Source organism: Kogia breviceps, chromosome 12 (assembly GCF_026419965.1).
Source record: "Kogia breviceps isolate mKogBre1 chromosome 12, mKogBre1 haplotype 1, whole genome shotgun sequence".
Classification (NCBI taxonomy): Eukaryota; Metazoa; Chordata; class Mammalia; order Artiodactyla; family Physeteridae; genus Kogia; species Kogia breviceps.
The window spans coordinates 44,855,860-44,877,431 of NC_081321.1; the positions used below are offsets into that span (position 1 = coordinate 44,855,860).

At 39.9% G+C, this 21,572-nt stretch overlaps 1 protein-coding gene across 38 annotated transcripts in view; it reads right to left on the reverse strand.

The window, feature by feature from the left end:
* R3HDM2 (R3H domain containing 2) overlaps nt 1-21,572 on the reverse strand; it is a 157,168-nt gene that overhangs the window by 45,866 nt on the left and 89,730 nt on the right. The window lies entirely within an intron of this gene.

Consider the following 21,572-nt stretch of genomic DNA (forward strand, 5'->3'; position numbering starts at 1 on the left):
CTGGGACATCCTGTAGTGAGGTCAACACAGTAATCCAAGCACCTACTCAGTAACAGAAATTGATGCTCTATACAGAGATTCATGTATTCAACAACTGTTAAAGTAAAAAATTCTTAGCTTCAACAATGGTTTATAATAGAGGTTTCTCTTTCATGGATTACTGACTGTACTTGAATCCTAAATATTTCTTTCCTTTCTTTAAAAAGATAAGAGTGGAAACCTTCCCAGATGTTCTGTCTATTCCATATGACTCCAGAAACCAAGCTAAACAAACAGCAATGCTTCAAGAAAATTGTCATGCCAGACATTTTTTCCTCCTTCCAATCAGTTTCAAAGATAAGACCCAGAAGGCTCTTAGGAAGCATGGGTAACCTCATCCTGGCATAAGTTAGTCTGCAAAGATTATTGCTTTGTTCACCTTTTGGTGGCTACTGAGCAGCTGCCTGGAGACTTAGTTTAAAAGGCTAGAGAGTCATTCATACAATCATAGTCATACAGCTGAATTTAAATTCTTTTTATTGATTGATTGGCTGTGTTGGGTCTTCGTTGCTGTGCACAGGGTTTCTCTAGTTGCAGCGAGTGGGGGCTACTCTTCATTGCAGTGCGCGGGCTTCTCATTGTGGTGGCTTCTCTTGTTGTGGAACACGGGCTCTAGATGCACAAGCTTTAGTAGCTGCAGCATGCAGGCTCAGTACTTGTGGCACGAGGGCCCTAGAACACGTGGGCTTCAGCAGTTGCAGCACATGGTCTCAGTAGTTGCAGCAGGCGGGCCCTAGGGCATGCGGGCTTCAGTAGTTGTGTCATGCAGGCTCAGTAGTTGTGGCACATGGGCTTAGTTGCTCCACGACATGTGGGAACTTCCCGGGCCAGGGCTCGAACCCGTGTCCCCTGCATTGGCAGGTGGATTCTTAACCACCATTCTTAACCACTGTGCCACCAGGGAAGTCACATACAGCTGAATTTAAAGATCAGAAATAGAACCTGCATGCTGCAACTACTGAAGCCCGTGCACCTAGAGCCCGTGCACCACAATGAAGAGTAGCCCCACTTACTGCAACTAGAGAAAGCCTGCACACAGCAATGAAGACCCAATGCAGCCAAAAATAAATAAGTAAACAAACAAACAAATAAATAATAAAGATGAGAAATACTGGAGGAAACTGACTACAATAGAAAATGGCTGATATTTTATTTTTAAATTAATTGATTCAGGACCTGGAGGCTTCTATTAAAAAAGTTACAACCTACAGAGCTTACGTTTTTTATTTTTATTTTATTATTATTTTAAAATTTATTTTTGGCTGCGTCGGGTCTTCGTTGCTGCACGTGGGCTTTCTCTAGTTGCGGTGAGCAGGGGCTACTCTTTGTTGTGGTGCACGGGCTTCTCATTGCAGTGGCTTCTCTTGTTGTGGAGACGGGCTCTAGGCATGTGGGCTTCAGTGTTTGCAGCATGCGGGCTCAGCAGTTGCAGTACGCGGGTCCAAGAGTGCGTGGGCTTCAGTAGTTGCCGCACATGGGCTAAGTTGCGGTGCGGGCTCAGTAGTTGTGGCTTGCGGGCCCTAGAGTGCAGGCTTGTAGTTGTGGTGCATGGGCTTAGTTGCTCTGCAGCATGTGGGATCTTCCCGGACCAGGGGTTGAACCTGTCCCCTGCACTGGCAGGCGGATTCTTAACCACTGCGCCACCAGGGAAGTCCCTACAGAGCTTACGGATCATTGGCTGTACCTGGGAACTGCATATACACATATATTTGTTTTTTTCCCCCATGGGTAAATCAAGGCTCCATTCTCTTCAGTTTGAAATACAGTAAAACTCAGCACATGCCTTCTCTATATCTCTTAGCTGGGAAACATCAATAAAGATCAGAATTGGAAGGGTTCTTAGATACAGCCTCATGCAATCTTCCCCATCCTCCCCAAAGAAGAGTCCCTTTGCTTAAGTTCCTGAGAGGAACTTTCTTTCTCCTAGAAAACTCCTGCGACAGGATCAACTCACTATTTCATAAACAGTCTTAACTGTTATATAGTTTCTCCCTATAAAAAGCTATGAACTATGAACTGTTTCAATCTTGATCCTAAATCTGCCTTAGAGTCAAACAAGATTAAGTTTACTTCTTTTACCACATGACAGATCTTCAATATTTTTCTTTTTCAGGCTTAAATAACCTTAAACATATTACTCTGTCAGAAAGAAAAGGTGAGAGGTGGGGAATGGGGGAACTGGATAAAGGTGGTCAAAAGGTACAAACTTCCAGTTATAAGATAAATAAATACTGGAGAGGTAATGTACAACCTGATGACTATAGTTAACGGTATGGTATATTTAAAAGTTGCTAAGAGAGTACATTCTAAAAGTTCTCATAAGAAAATAAAATTTTTTTTTGGCCTGAAATTTTCTTTAATTGAATTTTAAAAATTCATACAACATAAAGTTAACCATTTTAAAGTGAACAATTCACTGCATTTTGTACATTCACAGTGTTGTGTAACCATCACCTCTATCTAGTCCCAGTACATTTTCATCACCCCAGAAGGAAACCTTCTATGAGGAAACGGATGCTAACTAAACTTATTGTGGTAATCAATTCATAGTACATGTATGTTAAGTTATTAAGCAGTACACCTTAAACTTATACAGAGCTATATATCAATTATATCTCAATAAAACAGGAAAAAAAAAGGTGGTGATAGGGACAAATATAAAGCAGCTGGTTGTTTCTTTTTCCAGGATGGGCCTCAATTACCAAATAGGTATACATGTCAATCAGAATGATAACTTTGCAGCTCCTCTTTACATATAAGGCAGAAAAGGTTCAACCATCTGGACACCTGGACTAACTTCACGGTGTCCAAGCACTGTTACTCAGTCAAAGCACTAATGAAAAAACCCAACTAAACCAAAAAACGGTCTTTCATAATAGCCACCTGTGGAATATGGTCACACATTCCAACTTAAGTTGTAGGGAGCCACATGGTTTCCTTTGTTCACTGGGAAACAGGAAAACTTGAACTTTAGATTCTTTAAGACGTCCATAAAACAGTGATTAATGCAACCACTTTTAACAATTTTGACAGTCATTTCCATTGAGACTACTGGCCTCTTAAAGAGGTGTGTAAAACAAAGCAATTTTTTAAAAAATTAATTAATTAAGTTTTTGGCTGCATTGGGTCTTCGTTGCTCCGCACGAGCTTTCCCTAGTTGTGGTGAGTGGGGGCTACTCTTCGTTGTGGTGCACGGGTGTCTCATTGTGGTGGCTTCTCTTGTTGTGGAGCACGGGCTCTAGACATGTGGGCTTCAGTTGTTGTGGCTCATGGTCTCTAGAGTGCAGGCTCAGTAGTTGTGGCACACGGGCTTAGTTGCTCTGCAGCATGTAGGAGCTTCCCAGACTAGGGATCGAACCCATGTCCCCTGCATTGGCAGACGGATTCTTAACCACTGCACCACCAGGAAGTCCCCAAAGTAACTTGTACGCTGAGGAAAAAGGAAGCAGCAGAGAAAGGGTACGGTAGACACTATGCTGGCTACCTATCCAAATCTCCCCTTTCTCTCACACTCAATCTAGCCCAGATTTCCTTTTGGTGTTTGTCTTCCTCTGAGGACACATGATTAGGGAAGGTAATCCTATCCCCAAGCTCTAGGAGGTGGATCTTTCTTTTTTAAATTTTATTTGTGTTGGGTCTTAGTTGTGGCATGCGGAATCTTTTGTTGTGCTGACAGGCTCTTTGTTGTGGCACGCAGGCTTCTCTCTAGTTGTGGTGCTCAGGCTCTAGAGCACGCGGGCTCAGTAGTTGCAGTCAGCGGGCTCTCCAGTTGTGGCGTGCCAGCTCCAAAGTGCACAGGCTCAGTAGTTGCAGCATGTGGGCTCTCTAGTTGTGGCACGTGGGCTCCAGAGCGTGCAGGCTCAGTAGTTGTGGCATGCAGGCTCTCTAGTTGTGGTGTGTAGGCTCCAGAGCACATGGGCTCAGTAGTTGTGGCACGTGGAATTAGTTGCCCTGTGGCATGTGGGATCTTAGTTCCCCAACCAGGGATCGAACCTGTGTTCCCTGCATTGGAAGATGGATTCTTAACCACTGGACCACAGGGAAGTCCCTAGGAGGTGGATCTTAATTAGCTAGACTAATCGTGGTAATTCTGTTTCCTTTTTGTGTCTGGGTTAGGAAGGGACAAGTGACTCAACCATCACCAGTGAGACATGAGAGGATTTTGCTAGGTGGGTGGCTTTAAAGAAAGGCTTCCCACTGTATTAAAAAAGGAAAAAAAGCCACTAGAAAAATGGTTATCTTCTGCGGAAGGTCTGTCTTTTGTGCGGATGATGCCTGGACTGCAACAACCTGCCAACACACGGAGAAGGGTGGATCAGAGAGTAAGATAGTAATGAGGGGTCAGAGTTTTAACTCTAGAGTTAAGATCCATCAGAAGATACACCAAGCTCAAAACTGTATTTCTTGAGCTGAGGGTCTCTTTTGTTCTCCAAAATAACCTTTAACTACAGTCATTTCCATAATCCTATGCAGAAGGCTCTCCTTTCTCTTGGGGCATAAGGATTTCTGGAAACAATTTTTTCTGGGCCAAAACAAAAGCAAAAGTTGCAGCCAAGGGACAAGATAATTTATTAGCAGGAAAAAGAAAGAAAGAAAGAAAAAGCTTTAAATAGGAAGAATAAAGCCAGTAGACAAGGGTTAAAAGGCAGAGAAGTTAATTTCCACTGTGGATGGCTTATTCAATGGAGAAAGGAACTATTTCATATATAACTTGACTAGAACAAAGCAAAACATTAAGCTCCCAGGAGAGCCTAGGTGTGTGCTTCCCTGCAACCTATCTGTGTACTTGTACGTTTCACCCAAGCAAATAGCACAATTTTAAGGCACAGTGTCTCCTGAGGACACTCAGTGGCTCAAGCTGCACAGAGGGGACTGTCAGAAGTCGCGGGCAAGGAGAGGGAGTGAGGAAATAGGATGATACAGGGGAAGATGATTGGGAGCCAAGATTTGGCAATTTTTTCAGGAAGAATACTGCATATTCCCCATAAATTTTTTGACTGCTGAGGTAAGTACCTTCCAGAGCACAGTGAGATTATATATCCTTCCATCAACTCTATAAACAACCTTCTAGGCATTGTGCCATAAAGAAGAATATATTATATAGGGGACACTCAGAGAAAAAAGGGCAGTTTCATTTTCTCCCTTTTAATCCATGGCCAAGTAGAGAGAATTAAGAAAGAACAAAACAGCTAGAGGCTAAAAATTCTGACATACCCTGTGGCAAAATCCCTGTAAACTTTCCAGTCCTTTTCTCATTTATATATCAAGAATAAATTACTCCCAGTTGATACTCATACTGAAAAAATATTTAAAATCTAGGGGTTCAGGAGAATGTATAAACAAATTGTGGTATATTCATATAATAGAAAACTATTCAACAATTTAAAAAATGAACTTTTGGTGTTTGCTTTCCTCCGAGGACACATGATCAGGGAAGGTGACCCTATCCCTGAGCCCTAGAAGGTAGATCAATCATGGTAATTCTTTTTTGTGACTCGTTTGAGAAGAAGCAAGTGATTCAATCATCACCCATGAGACATGAGGGGACTTTGCTGGGTGTATACTGACATACACAAAAACATGGATGGATCTCAAAACCATATAGTAAGTAGAAGAAAGTGGATCTCCCTCCCCCAAAATACATACTATGTAAGTCCATTTATATGAAATTCAAGAACAGGCAAAACTACCCTACAGTGGTTTAAATCAGAAAGGTTTGGGGGTAAAATACTGATTGGAAAGAGACATAAGGGATTGTTTAGGAGTGACGGAAATATTCCATCTTGTTAGAGGTAGTGGTTACATGGGTGTATATAACTGTCAAAACTTATTAACTGAATGTTTAAGATTTGTGCATTTTATTGTATGTTATTTAAACACACAAAGCGAAAATAATGCCCTTAGTAGTCAAAACATTCACAGGGTTAAAATGGTAGGTTAAAAACAAAACAAAACTGTCTATATGCTCATGATGGCTAGTCTATTTATACACTCTTTGACATTGGAGTTAGGAGAAAAGGAAAAACCATTAATGTTTATTGAGTGCAATTATGAACTTGGTGCTTTATGCACTTCCACTCATACCACCAAGAGTAGTTAAGGAGGGCTTCCCTGGTGGCGCAGTGGTTGAGAGTCCGTCTGCTGATGCAGGGGATATGGGTTCGTGCCCGGGTCCGGGAAGATCCCACATGCTGCAGAGTGGCTGGGCCAGTGAGCCATGGCCGCTGAGCCTGCGCGTCCGGAGCCTCCACAACGGGAGAGGCCACAGCAGCGGGAGGCCCGCGTACCAGAAAAAAAAAAAGAGTAGTTAAGGAATTTGCCCAAGGTCACTAGACCTTGGCAAATTCCTTAACTACTGTCATACTAAATGACAGAATCAGACCCAAACTCTAGTGCTGATGCCAAAGTCTACATTCTTTCTATGACTTTGGTTACTGTTTCTATACATTACTTTAATCCTAACAAAACTCTTTGTCAGGGCATTTCTAAGATGAAGAAACCAAAGCTCAGAGGAATTAAATAACTTTCCCAAGTTATTAGGGGCAAAGGCAAGATTCCAGCCTGTGTCTGATCCCAAAGCCAAAGTTCTAGGTATCCCAAGGTAGACATTCAGGAGTGTTCTGGGATGTGAAGTAAGGTATGGGAGGAGTGCCTAGATGCAAGGCCTCTCTTCAGAGAGTGTCAGTGGGGGACATATTTGGGGGCTTGTAAACTCTCCCATCTTTCCCCCCTCAATCTGGGTCACCGCTCATGGCTTAAAATTTTTTATAGTTTATAGAAAATATCTTATTTGATCTTCTCAAGGTATAAAATATCACTATTTTATTTATAAATGAAATACATTGTTCAGGGCCATACAGTCTGTATAGGAAGCCAGAATTCAAACCCAGGTCTTCTTGACTCCAAAATCCCGTGTTCTTTTCACTACAGTGCCCAAAGGATGAAAAACAAAAACAGTATGATAACTGCATACCTGAAAAGGAAAACTGGTTCAACCGCCCTTGGGAGAAGGACAAGAAAGAAGGCCCTACTGAGTTATGAGAGATATGGGTCCAACACTCCCTTCCTCTTCAGAGAGAGAAAGCAGAATGTGGGGGAATAGAGTATAAAGTACTTATGGAACATGTAAAGCTATAGTTATGTGACAGTAACCAAGTCCTTTAAGGATTTCAGAAGTCAAATGTCATAGATTTCACTAGTACTAGGCCAATAAAAATAACAACAATAATAACAATTATGCCAATTTTCTAAATTCAGGTAAGCATGAGAAAATCATTCTGCTCTATAAATGCAAAAGGATTCACTGGTATGTAACGGAGGCCCCAGGAGTTGGCTGATGTCCAGAGCAATTCCTTAGGCAAAGTAAACAGAGAAACAAGATTAAAATGTTCTGGACATGTACTCCCTTTGTTCAATATCTGTGATGGTTGTACTTGCCCTGAAATGAGAACTACAGGTGCTTTTGATCGATGGACTGAAGTGTTAGTTGGGCTTCGTTTCAGTTTCTAATGGCTTCTCTACATTCTTGGCCCAAAATGCCCATTTTACTTCCTTGAGTGAAACAGAACAAATCATATTTCCTCCTCTTTCAGACAAAAAGCAGCAGTGCTCAAACAATGGAGCACCTCTGCTGCTTCTATTTATTTAGCTTTATCACAGTAATGCCACTATGTAGAAAATATCACAGAATCTTAGGGATGGAAAAGACCTTGAAAAGTTCACACTGTCCTTTCCCACGCCCTGGCAAAACTGCTCCTAACTAAACCCAGACAAGACATTTTGGGAAAGAAAAAAAAAATCACAATTTATCTACTGTTCATGGCATTTCAAGATGCTTTCTATTGCTTAACTTAAACACCATGCAACTAAGTCTGTATTGCCCTACTGTGATGAACTTAGAGATCAACGTTACCACCTATTAGGTGGAGAGGACACCTAAGCCAACAATTTTTTTTTTTTTTTTTTTGCGGTATGCGGGCCTCTCACTGTTGTGGCCTCTCCCGTTGCGGAGCACAGGCTCCGGACGCGCAGGCCTAGCGGCCATGGCTCACGGGCTTAGTTGCTCCGCGGCATGTGGGATCTTCCCGGACCAGGGCACGAACCCGTGTCTCCTGCATCGGCAGGCGGATTCTCAACCACTGCGCCACCAGGGAAGCCCCAAAGCCAACAATTTAGTACTAAAAGAATCTTTCAAAATCTAAAATTGAATGTGAGGGGCTTCCCTGGTGGCACAATGGTTAAGAATCCGCCTGCCAATGCAGGGGACACAGGTTCGAGCCCTGGTCCGGGAAGATCCCACATGTCACAGAGCAACTAAGCCCGTGCACCACAGCTACTGAGCCTGTGCTCTAGAGCCCGCGAGCCATAACTACTGAGCCCATGTGCCGCAACTACTGAAGTCCACGCGCCTAGAACCTGTACTCCATGACGAGAAGCCACCACAATGAGAAGCCCGTGCACCACAACAAAGACTAGCCTCCGCTCTCAGCAACTAGAGAAAACTCACGTGCATCAGCAGAGACCCAATGCAGCCAAAAATTAAATAAATGAATAAATAAATAAATTTTTTAAAAAATAAATAAAATAAAATAAAATAAAATTGAATGTGAGTTTGGCCAGAGAAATAAGATAAGAACAATTTAATTTCACATGAAGGAATTGGAAAACTATAAGAATCATTATTCCTTAAGCCTCTGCTGCAAAGGAGAGCCTGCTATTCATTCCCCAATAGCCAATCACTTCTTCCTCAATACAACTACTGATTAAAAAAAATTTTTTTTAATTTATTTTATTTATTTTTGGCTGCATTGGGTCTTAGTTGCAGCATGCTGGATCTTCATTGAAGCATGAAGCACGTGGGCTTCTGTCTAGTTGCAACGTGTGGGTTTTCTCTTCTCTAGTTGTGGTGTGCAGGCTCCAGAGCACATGGGCTGTGTAGTTTGTGGCATGCAGGCTCTCTAGTTGAGACACACGAACTCAGTAGTTGTGGCACGTGGGCTTAGTTGCCCTGCGGCATGTGGGATCTTAGTTTCCTGACCAGGGATCAAACCTGCGTCCCTTGCATTGTAAGGCAGATTCTTTACCACTGAACCACTAGGGAAGTCCCCAACTACTGATTTTTAGTTGGGCACATGGCTGCCTATAAAAATGCTACAGAGGGGCTTCCCTGGTGGTGCAGTGGTTGAGAGCCCACCTGCCAATGCAGGGGACACAGGTTCGTGCCCCGGTCTGGGAAGATCCCACATGCCGTGGAGCGGCTGGGCCTGTGAGCCATGGCCATTGAGCCTGTGTGTCTGGAGCCTGTGCTCAGCAACGGGAGAGACCACAGCAGTGAGAGGCCTGCGTACTGCAAAAAAAAAAAAAAAAAAAAAAAAAAAAAAAAGCTACACATATCCCAACCTCCATTATAGCTAAAAATGAGTGTGTGACTAGGTTCTAGTCCATGGGATGTAAGTAGAAAGAAGTATTGTTGTAGGTTGGATTGTGTCCCCTCAAAATGCATATGTTGAAGCCCTAACCCCCCACCCCTGCCCAATACCTCAGAATCTGACTGTATTTGGAGATAGGGCCTTTAAAGAGGTGATTAAATTAAAACAAGGCCTAATCTGGCTGGTATCCTTATAAGAAGAGGAAATTGAGACACACAAAGAGACACCAGAGATGTGCAGGCACAGAGAAAAGACCATGTGAGGACACAATAAAAAGGACGCCATTTGAAAATCCAGAAGAGAGACTTCAGGAAAATCCAAATCTGCTGACATCTTGATCTTGAGACTTCTAGCCTCCAGAACTGTGAGAAAATAAATTTGTTGTTTACGACATCCAGTTTGTGGTATTTTGTTACAGCGGCACTAGGAAACTAATACAAGTAGCAAATACAACTTCTATGAAGTATCCTTAATGGAAGTGAATGGCCCTTCTTTACTCATCCCTAATTCTTTTCTTTTTTTAAAAAACATCTTTATTGGACTATAATTGCTTTACAATGGTGTGTTAGTTTCTGCTTTATAACAAAGTGAATCAGTTATACATATACATATGTTCCCATATCTCCTCCCTCTTGCATCTCCCTACCTCCCACCCTCCTTATCCCACCCCTCTAGGTGATCACAAAGCACCGAGCTGATCTCCCTGTGCTATGCAGCTGCTTCCCACTAGCTATCTATTTTACGTTTGGTAGTGTATATATGTCCACGCCACTCTCTCACTTTGTCACAGCCTACCCTTCCCCCTCCCCACAACCTCAAGTCCATTCTCTAGTAGGTCTGTATCTCCATTCCCGTCTTACCTCTAGGTTCTTCATGACCTTTTTTTTCCCCTTAGATTCCATATATATGTGTTAGCATATGGTACTTGTTTTTCTCTTTCTGACTTACTTCACTCTGTATGACAGACTCTAGGTCCATCCACCTCACTACAAATAACTCAATCTCGTTTCTTTTTATGGCTGAGTAATATTCCATTGTATATATGTGCCACATCTTCTTTATCCATTCATCTGTTGATGGACACTTAGGCTGCTTCCATCTGCTGGTTATTGTAAATAGAGCTGCAATTAACATTTTGGTACATGACTCTTTTTGAATTATGGTTTTCTCAGGGTATATGCCCAGTAATGGGATTGCTGGGTCGTATGGTAGTTCTATTTGTAGTTTTAAGGAACCTCCATACTGTTCTCCATAGTGGCTGTATCAATTTACATTCCCACCAGCAGTGCAAGAGTGTTCCCTTGTCTCCACACCCTCTCCAGCATTTATTGTTTCTAGATTTTTTTGATGATGGCCATTCTAACCGGTGTGAGATGATATCTCATTGTAGTTTTGATTTGCATTTCTCTAATGATTAATGATGTTGAGCATTCTTTCATGTGTTTGTTGGCAATCTGTATATCTTCTTTGGAGAAATGTCTATTTAGGTCTTCTGCCCATTTTTGGATTGTTTGTTTTTTTGATATTGAGCTGCATGAGCTGCTTGTAAATTTTGGAGATTAATCCTTTGTCAGCTGCTTCATTTGCAAATATTTTCTCCCATTCTGAGGGTTGTCTTTTTGTCTTGTTTATGGTTTCCTTTGCTGTGCAAAAGCTTTTAAGTTTTATTAGGTCCCATTTGTTTATTTTTGTTTTTATTTCCATTTCTCTAGGAGGTGGGTCAAAAAGGATCTTGCCGTGATTTATGTCATAGTGTTCTATGTTTTCCTCTAAGAGTTTGATAGTGTCTGGCCTTACATTTAGGTCTTTAATCCATTTTGAGCTTATTTTTGTGTATGGTGTTAGGGAGTGTTCTAATCTCATACTTTTACATGTACCTGTCCGGTTTTCCCAGCACCATTTATTGAAGAGGCTGTCTTTTCTCCACTGTATATTCTTGCCTCCTTTAACAAAGATAAGGTGACCATATGTGCGTGGGTTTATCTCTGTCATCCCTAATTCTTGCTGGCTTGAATGTAGAAGTAAAGGCTGGCACTTCAGCAGCCATCTGAGACTGTGAGGTGATAGTAGGATTGAAAACCATAGACAGTGGGGGCAACAGAAGAAACCTGAGTCCTTTACTAGACCAACCCTGGACTGGACTGGCTCCCTCTGGATTTCCTGAATGTGACAGAAAAATACACTTCTGTCTTGTTTAAGATACTATTTAAGTTTTGCTGTAATATATATTCACAGCACGCACACACTCAAAATAATAATGATGAAAATAACAGTACACAATTAGTCAATTTCTATAAGCAAGGAATCCTGTAGCAACAACCTGGAGCTTACATGTACGTGGGAGGGAAGAGGTAAAATAAGGGAAATTTGGTACTTTTACAGAGGATATAAAAGCATCACCCTCGTGCTCCAATACTACCTCTGCTACAAGGAAAAGGCTGAGCATCATTAAAGGGTGAGTTAGAGGCGGCACCCATCAAAATAAAGAACATTCAATCTCTAGAGTATAAATGGCAGTAAGCATGCTATAGTGGATAAGTTTATGAACTTTGTAGTTTGACAAAATTTGGCTATAAGACTACTGTTTCTACAACTTATTAACTAAGCCTCAGCCTCCTTATCTGTAAGATTAGACATGATACATATCTCATAGAGTCATTGGAAAATCACATAGCAAATGTAATGTGCCTACACACAGTATGCTCAAGTAAATGTTAGTTCCTCCTAATCCTATTCTACAGTAAGAAGGTAAAGAAAGATATTTGAGAGACTCCTCTTCCTGGCTGTTCAGTGGTACTGTTTTTCTCTTATGAACAAACATATTTCCACTTGGAATTGGCACCTTGTATACACCCATTTCCCAATCAGTATTGAACCCACATTATTCTGCATAGGTGAGATCCTTGCTTATTTTAATGAGAATTAGAATTCTTATCTTTTTTCTTACTTGCAGTCTTTTACTGCCTATTTACCACTTACTGTACTTGGTTTCCTACTTTTCTTTTTCTATTTTTTTTTTTTTTTTTTGCGATACGCGGGCCTCTCACTGTTGTGGCCTCTCCCGTTGCGGAGCACAGGCTCCGGATGCACAGGCTCAGCGGCCATGGCCCACAGGCCCAGCTGCTTCACGGCATGTGGGATCTTCCCGGACCGGGACACGAACCCATGTCCCCTGCATTGGCAGGCAGACTCTCAACCACTGCGCCACGAGGGAAGCCCCCTACTTTTCTTGATACTTTGTTATTTTAAGAATTGTTTTTAAGAAGTCGATTTAGGTAAATGCTTCTTTCAAAAGGAAGAGCTCCAATGTTTGATATAGCTGTAAGCATACACCTAAGGCAAGAGATGAATCAATGAAGAGTGGCTGGTTCCTTCAGACATGTTACTCATGATGTTTAAAGAACACACAACATTTGATGGCTCAGATCCTAAAGAGGTCTCACTTCTAGAAAGTTTATCATTGATCACTCTATTTTGTGTACAGGGCTAGACATTTTACAAGTAGATATCACCATTCTCTTTACAGAAGAGTAAACTAAGACCAAAATGATCAAGGAGCAAATCCTGTTGACTCTAACTTCAAAATATAACCAAAATCTGATGACTTCCTAAATTTCCACTGCTCCCTGGTCCAAGCCACCATCTCTCTTGGCTGATAGCCTTCTAACTGGTCTCTTGATTCCAATCTTGCTCCCCCCTACAGTATATTCTAAATATAGCAACCAGAGTAATTGTGTAAAAACAGTTTCAGATCATGTTATAGCTTTGCTCAAAACTCTCCAATGGATCCCCATCTCACTCAGAGCAAAACCTGAGTTCTTAAAATGACCTATAAGACCTTAAATAATCTGACCACTAACTTGCCCTCTGATCCCATCTCTTACTATTTCTCCAATATATGCAGTTTCAATCACATTGGCTCCTCCTTGTGCCCTAAACCCACTTTATAGTGATTGCTTCTTTTACTGTTCCTTCCTTCTGCCTGGAATGGTCTTCTCCCAGATAACAGCATGGCTTGCTTACTCAGTCTTTTCAGGTCTTTACTCAGATGCCATCTCTCAGGGAGCCTTTTTCTGATCAAAATAACTAAAATTACAAAACCCCAAACACTTCCTATCCTACTTTTCTAAGGCCTCCCCCACAAAAAGTTAGCCAGATACCAAACAGACGTTTTGCTCCTCTTTGCTTAACAGATAAAACTGAAGTTTGGTTCTATTCCTCTGAGACAGAAAGCGATGGTATAATGAGAAGTTCGCATCTCATCACTCATAGAAACTTGAATAGTTCAAAAGAGGGGAACAAACTCATGGATCTCTTGAAGTCTCTTTCAATCCTTCAAATCTGTAAATAGCCAAGCATGGAAACACTGGAGGAGAGGAGAACAAGACACACCATAATTTCTCAAGTATCCCTGACATAAAATGTAAGAAGAAAAACAATACTCTTGACTTCTTTCATTTACAAGATCTAGAAGGGGTATTTTCTTTGTATGAATGAATCATTCTCAGTCTCTAAAGCAATAAGGTACAGGAGAAGATACATGCCACGATCTGCTATGACAAGAAACTAACACTAAGTTAAGTGAAAGCTCCCAGATGTATGTCAATAAATATGAACAAGCTAGAGAAGTGAAGATGGAGAATAGAGAAGCTACTCCCAGCTAATCCTCTAACTCCAGACCAAAGTGTGCAAATATGACATTTACAGGGACTACCATATCAGAGTGGAAGAGAAAAAAGGAAAAACAAGTAAGAAAAAAGTTGCCAATTTCTGACTCAGCTATAGAGCTACCAAAATAAGCAAGGCAGCTTCAGATATCAAGACAAATCTCCTCTGGTCTAGAGGCCAGGGTTTAACTTAGACTTGGCATAAGCCCAATTGACTGCAGCAGCAACTCAATTCACAGACAGGTGATAGGTATTTCCCATCATATCTTTTCCCAATCAAATCAAAGTAAGAAGATATGTATTATTACATTGTTTACATTAAGCAGTAGATTTTGAAAAATAAGAGAAAACCACCTTATACCATTCTTAAAACATTTTATTTCACAGCTTTATATACAGTTGTGGTATTAATGTCATATATCACTGAGTAAATGAATTCTGCAAGGTTAAATGATGATGTGTTTATGTTCTAACTGCTCATTGGCCCCCAGGTCAGCCAATCTGATCCAGGACTCCATGGCAACAGGCTCTATCACTAAGAGCTACAAGATGATATTCCTCTTGCCTCCTCCTCTTTTTTTTTTTTTTTTAAATAAAACACTTTCCACAGAAACTGCTGCAAATATTATCAAAGAATAGTCTGTACAGACAAGTAAGCAATGCTGCCATTCTGATATACTAAAAATGAATAGTAGGGGGAAAGAGTGAATAGCAATGACAATGAATCTATGCAAATAACAAGGGATCCTCCAAACTCCAGAAATCTTCCCTTGTTTAATTTCAAAGGAGAAATTCAGGAATCCGTGCACTGTGAAAAACCATCTCTAGGATAAACTGTGGGATTAGTATAGGTAAAGTGCTGCCCAGATGAAATTCCAATATTGAAGCTTCCCATGCTACAGTACATGGAAAAAGCTAAACGTTTTAAGACTGCTAACCTTTGTAAGTTTCCCATAATTTTCTTTGAAATGTTAAAATCATCATCAAAACTCACAGATTTCAGGCTCTTATTTTCCATATTCTCAAATCACAGTCAGCTCATACAGTTCCTGTAATTCTATGATATCAGTCCTCTTTTCTACACTCCCCTTCCCCCATCACGCTCCACTGTGCTTAGAGAAAAAATTGCTTTGTCCAAATGAGGAAATATGGTAGTGCCCCCCACCCCACCAATTCTGCAGCTTTGCTTTCCTTGGTTTCAGTTACCCACAGTCAACTGAAGTCCAAAAATACTGAATGGAAAATTCCAGAAATAATTCATAAGCGCTGTTCTGAATAGCATGATGAAATCTTGTGCCATCCCACTCAGTCCCGCCCAAGACAGGCATCATTCCTTTGTCCCTCCGTATCCCACCTGTCAGTTACTCAGTAGCCTTCTCAGTTATCAGATCGACTGTCATGGTATCAAAAGTGCTAGTGTTCAAGTAAGCCTTATTTTACTTAATAATGGCCCAAAGCACAAGTAGTGATGCTGGCAATTTGGATACGCCAAAGAGAAGCCGTAAAGTGCTTCCTTTAGGTGAAAAGGTGGAAGTTCTCAACTTAATACGGGAAGAAAAAAAATCATATGCTGAGGTTGCTAAGAATGAATCTTCTGTGAAATTGTGAAAAAGAAAAAATAAATCTGTGCTAATTTTGCGGTCACACCTCAAACTGTAAAACTTATGGCCACAGTGCATGGTTAGTGCTTAGTTAAGATGGAAAAGGTATTAAATTCGTACAATAAGATATTCTGAGAGAGAACATATTCACAAAACTTTCATTAATATATTGTTATAATTGTTCTATTTTATTACTGTTGTTGTTAATCTCTTACTGTGCCTAATTTATAAATTAAACTTTGTCACAGGTATGTATGCATACGAAAAAGTATAGTATATACAGGGCTTCGTACTATCCAGGTTTCAGGCAACCACTGGGGGTCTTGGAACATATCCCCCGTGGACAAGGAAGAGCTACTGTAATACCTTTGCTCTTCACATTCAACTCCCAATTCCTTCTCCCTCAGCTACAGATCTTCTTGAAGCAAAGAGGATTCAAGATAATTATAAACTAGATGAGGAGACTACACCAAAAAGTCCATCCTTCTCCTCAGTGGTGCTCATTAACATTCTAAAATCCACCTAATGTATTACAAGGTATTCCCCTTTCCTTGCATGCTTTTTGCCAATAATTGATATAATATCTCTGGCTGTAACAAGCAACTTTGGTCCCCATCTCCTGGTATACGGTAGTAAGTGAATGCTGAGAAGTAGACAGAATCTGAGGTGTCAGGGTCATAATTAGCTTGGAAACTGCACATTTTCATCTGGCTCACACTGTTGTGTTTTTTGTTTTAACGGTGGTGAAATACATATAACATAAAAATTATCATTTCAATAATTTTTAAGTGTAAATTTCCGTAGTATTAAGTACATTCACATTATTTTGCATTCTGGAAGAGAAAATGGTCTCAGGCACAAAAGCCATGGTGTTAAGAGACTATAGTCTTTTTTGTCTATGACTACTTACTAAACATATATTTATTGTACAAGTCACATATTAAGAACTATAGTGATTATGAAGAATAAACTGTCAAATATTAAAAACATTTGACACAGGGGAAAGGCTGGGAGGAAGGGACGGTTAGGGAGTTTGGGATCGACATGTACACACTGCTATGTTTAAAATGGATAACCAACGAGGACCTATTGTATAACACAGGGAACTCTGCTCAATGTTATGTGGCAGTCTGGATGGGAGGGGAGTTTGGGGGAGAATGGATACATGTATACATATGGCTGAGTCCCTTTGTTGTGCACCTGAAACTATCACAACATTGTAAATTGGCTATACTCCAATATAAAATAAAAAGTTTAAAAAAAAGAATATCTGACACTACTGCTCAGTAAAAATAGCCACTGATGTGTATTTCCAGTATGTTTTTCGTGTGTTGAAAGTACTGATAGTTTCTCGCATGCACATCTCAGTTCCCAAGCAAGTACAAAGTATATGGAATTCTACCTTTCTCTTTTATCAGCACTGAGTCCCAAAGGGCCCATATGGTTAGACTAACTTGAGAAGGAACAGAAATTCCTACAACAAAGAAAATCTCTTCTGTTATACTGTTTCAAATTTCCCAATAATTCTTAAGGAGGCAACCCAGAAAGGGGGATAAAAGCAACTTACCGTGGGAGTCATAAATTATATCAAAGCTAGGGACTTTCCTGGTGGCGCAGTGGTTAAGAATCCGCCTGCCAATACAGGCGACAGGGGTTCGACCCCTGGTCCGGGAAGATCCCACATGCCACGGAGCAACTAAGCCCATGCGCCACAACAACTGAGTCTCCACTCTAGAGCCCATGAGCCACAATTACTGAAGCCCCTGTGCCTAGAGCCTGTGCTCTGCAACAAGAGAAGCCACCACAATGAGAAGCCTGCGCACCACAATGAAGAGTAGCCCCTGCTCGCCACAACTAGAGAAAGCCCTGTGCAGCAACGAAGACACAATGCAGCCAAAAATAAATAAATAAATATTTAAAATAAATTATATCAAAGCTAAAAAAATTTTTTTAAGTCACTGCAGAAAATCACTACTAGGCCCCGTCTACATCAGTTTCCTTTATACCTTCATAAGAGAACACCAAAACATTTCACTCTGGTCCTACAACTTTTTTTTTTTTTAATATCCTGGGCCAGTACATATAGAAGAACAACATATTTATCGACCTCGGAAAGACAAAAAGCTGCATGAATAGGATACTATCTCAGTGATGTTGCCTCCCAATATGAAAGGGCTCTGATCATAGGAGGTGATCTTCCTCAGTATGCAGGAGATATCATTTATTAAGCATTTACTGTGATCCAAACACTATGCTTAGGAATTTATATGTCATCACATTCGTTTTCACTTTAACACATTCTGAAATTTTACTTTCAGATACTGACAGAAAGGCTTTTATGATTAGAGAAGTACTATAGGTTTCTTTATACTTATAGAAAACACACACAAGTAGAAGTAGAAAAGAAAAATTACCCATACTCTGTAACTCAGAGATAACTGCTATTAATAACACCAATGTTCTGAGATATGTTTTTCTAAACTTTGCTTCCATATTCAAATGGAAATTGTATCCATTTGGATGTTTCCATACCTTATAATTTTTATGTAATTTACATTATACAGAACATTTTTATACCATGCTTTTTTCTACTACTAGAACTGTCACCATTTCCCCCATTAATTACTTCTACCAAAGTCATTTTAATAACTATCTAATATTCTACTGCATTCTACTGTACCACAATTTATTTAACCATTTCCCTCTTACTGGATATTCAGGAAGCTGTTAATTTTTATAATAAAATAATGCTGTAATGAGTATCTTTGTACCTAAATCTTTATTCACATTTCTCATCAACTCCCTAGGATAAATATGTTCAAGAGTTTTGGAGATAAAAAATTTCCCCCTTAGTTCACTCCAGAAGCAAGGCCAGTCGCATTATCTAATCATAGTGTTTCTCAATGTTCCCCCAGCAACACATAATGTCCACTTAGCACATCCCTTGGCAGTGCCTGCCTAGACTTTAAGGACATTCACCTGCGTAGTGCTTCTTACTTTTTATGCTCTTCAATTTATGCTCTCCTTTTTAATAATATTAACTCTCTTTCCCCATATATTCCACTGGAAAAGATATGTAACCAGTATTCCTTAAAACTCACTGGCTTAAGAAAATTAATAGGGAGGAAAGAATAAAACTTTACACAGAAAGGTATTTTCTTCACTATAAATGTTACACACATTACTAGCTCTTGTCAGTGCACCTTCATAGTTTAGACAGCAATCCAAAAGGTGAAGCCTCAAAAACCACAAAACAGTAACACTCTAAGTCTTTAATATGAAATTAAAAGAAGGTAAAAGGGCATGGAGATATTGGATATTTTAATATTTGTGATTTGATATTTGGTCCACTTAAGATCCTAGATTTTTTTAACATGGGAAAGGGAACAGTCACCTAAGTCCAGGAAGTGCAGAGAGTCCCATACAGGATTAACCCAAGGAGGGACACACCAAGACACATAGTAATCAAACTGACAAAAATTAAAGAGCCTAGATTTTTTAAGCTAGTTGATTTAAGGAGTCTTGATACATAGGACTTCATATAAATCTTATACTCTCATAAATATATGGAGAAAACACCACATCAACGTACATAGAGAAAAGCAGACGACACAAAGTTTCAGAGGTAGACACCAAAGGCAAGTGTCCTAAGATTTTAAAGTAGATCAGAACCAATGGAAGAAAGTAAAAAACAACAAACAAACCAGTTATCATCTATAGAAGTCAAAAGATCAATGATGGCCAAAGAAAGAGAAACAGAGCTGTTAATCTGAGGGAAGGTGTTTGCAATTTGGCCTATGAGCATCAAATTAGAAAAGATACTTCCTAAGAGGATCAAGAGTGTCAATTTTAAGCTTAAATATTTAGATTATACTTATATTCATTTTAAACATGCAACATCCTACATGGCTTGAAAATCTCTTCTGGCTTCCTCAAAAATTACAGGTGATCTGAAGATACAAATGGTATATTCCTGTTTAATTTTAAATATTAATAATAGCTAATGCTAAGTAAGCCTTTAAGATGACCAGGAACTATCTTAAAGACTTTACATGTATTAACTCTTTTAATCCTCAAAACAATCCTAGGAGGTGGATACTATTATTATCTTCATTTCATACATTTTACATATGAAGAAATGGAGAGGTTAAGTAATTTGTCCAAGGTCACAGAACCAGCAATTGACATAGCTAGGATTTGAACTCAGGCAGTCTAAATCCAGAGTCCAAACATTTATTAGCTACTATATGTGCTTTTCCAAAAAAGAAGCTCCTAAACAGGCTATAAATCAGTGAGAGTAGGTGGGCTAGGAGAGGAGCACTTTGGAGAGAAGTACTTATGGTAACTTTTAGGCCCAGAAATAGTCCCTATCAATTTTGCCAGAAAGTTCTTCCAACATATACCACATTTTTAATTATCCCAAACAAGGTGATGCTAAACATCTTTGCAAAAGCAGTCTTTGATCTTTTCTTTCTCCTTTAAAAAAAAAAAAAAGTGAAAAAAAAGGAAGGATAAAAAGAAACAAATCTTACTTCTCCAACACCTTTCAATAGCTTTTCTTTCCTTGACCTTTTCTAAAACCTTGATGGTTAGAAAATGAAGATTAAAAAAGGTACTTTCAGCTGAAACAAAAAGACCTCTTAATAATTTTTCCATTGCTAATGACTGAAACATTTAAGAAGTCTTTAGGTCTATCCCACCCACTCCCAAATGGAAGGAAAACCAAGTTAACAAAACCATCATCTTTTAACTTCACAGCAGTTTTCTTCCCCCTCAAAGGCTATTCCTGTCCTCGTTGCAGATGGGGAACTGCTCCTAGTGACGTCAGAGCAGTCTCCCAGCAACAATTAATGAGGGTTGTCCACGACAGGGGTTTCCTGAAAAGCTAGCAAGAAATTATCCACATATTTGCTGCAATATTGAGATGCAAGGATGCAGTAGAATTTCTATTAACCTTTATAGCCCTGGTTTCTGGCAACCTTCTAAATAGGTTATTCTTCCAGAATGCTCTTGGTTTACCCTAAGATTGTCTTTCTTTTTCTTCCCCCTCCTTCTCCCCAAATAAAACTAGAATTTTGTTAGTTTGAAATACTTATGGCTGTAATAAATATTAATTGAACTACCATAACAAGAGGACTGAATGTAAGCTAAAAACCAGACATTATTCTTTTCACTTAACACAGAGAACTTAGAATAAATGAGAGCACAGAACAGAAAAGAGTATCAGGACAGAAAATAAACCAGCAAGTTCTTAAAGGCACTTTTCAACATATGTTATCCAAACACATCCACAGACAAACCTAAAATATTCCTAGGCTCTAGTCTACTGAATTTTTCACACTGGCCTCTGCAGGCAGTCCTCCAGAGATCACATTATTAATATGGAGTTACATAAAAAGGAACTGGAAGCCCAAACTCTTAATCCAAAAAAGGTAAGTTAAGTCCACACCTAAGAGTATAACAATTTCTTCCCAAGCTTTACTTTAGCTTCATACATTCAAAAATGAGGGTTTCACTCTAACTACAGTGGCAAGGAATTTTATATAGCTATACCTATTTTTGAGGTCTGAGAAAGACCGTACAAACTGCCTGCTCAGGACCAGTGCAAATAAGGTAGAAAAATTCCAAATTCCAAAACCCAACCTAGAATTACTCATGTTTGCTAGGTTCCAGAAACCTGCTTACGAGCTCTTTTTCATTCCATATTTACAAAAAGCAATTAAGTAAAATTCATTATTAGCAGCAGGACATACAGGGTTAATTCAGGCACTCTGCTTCAGCAATCCTGACTTCGGCCTCAGCCTATTCAAAAAGGAAACAAACAAAAGAACATCCCT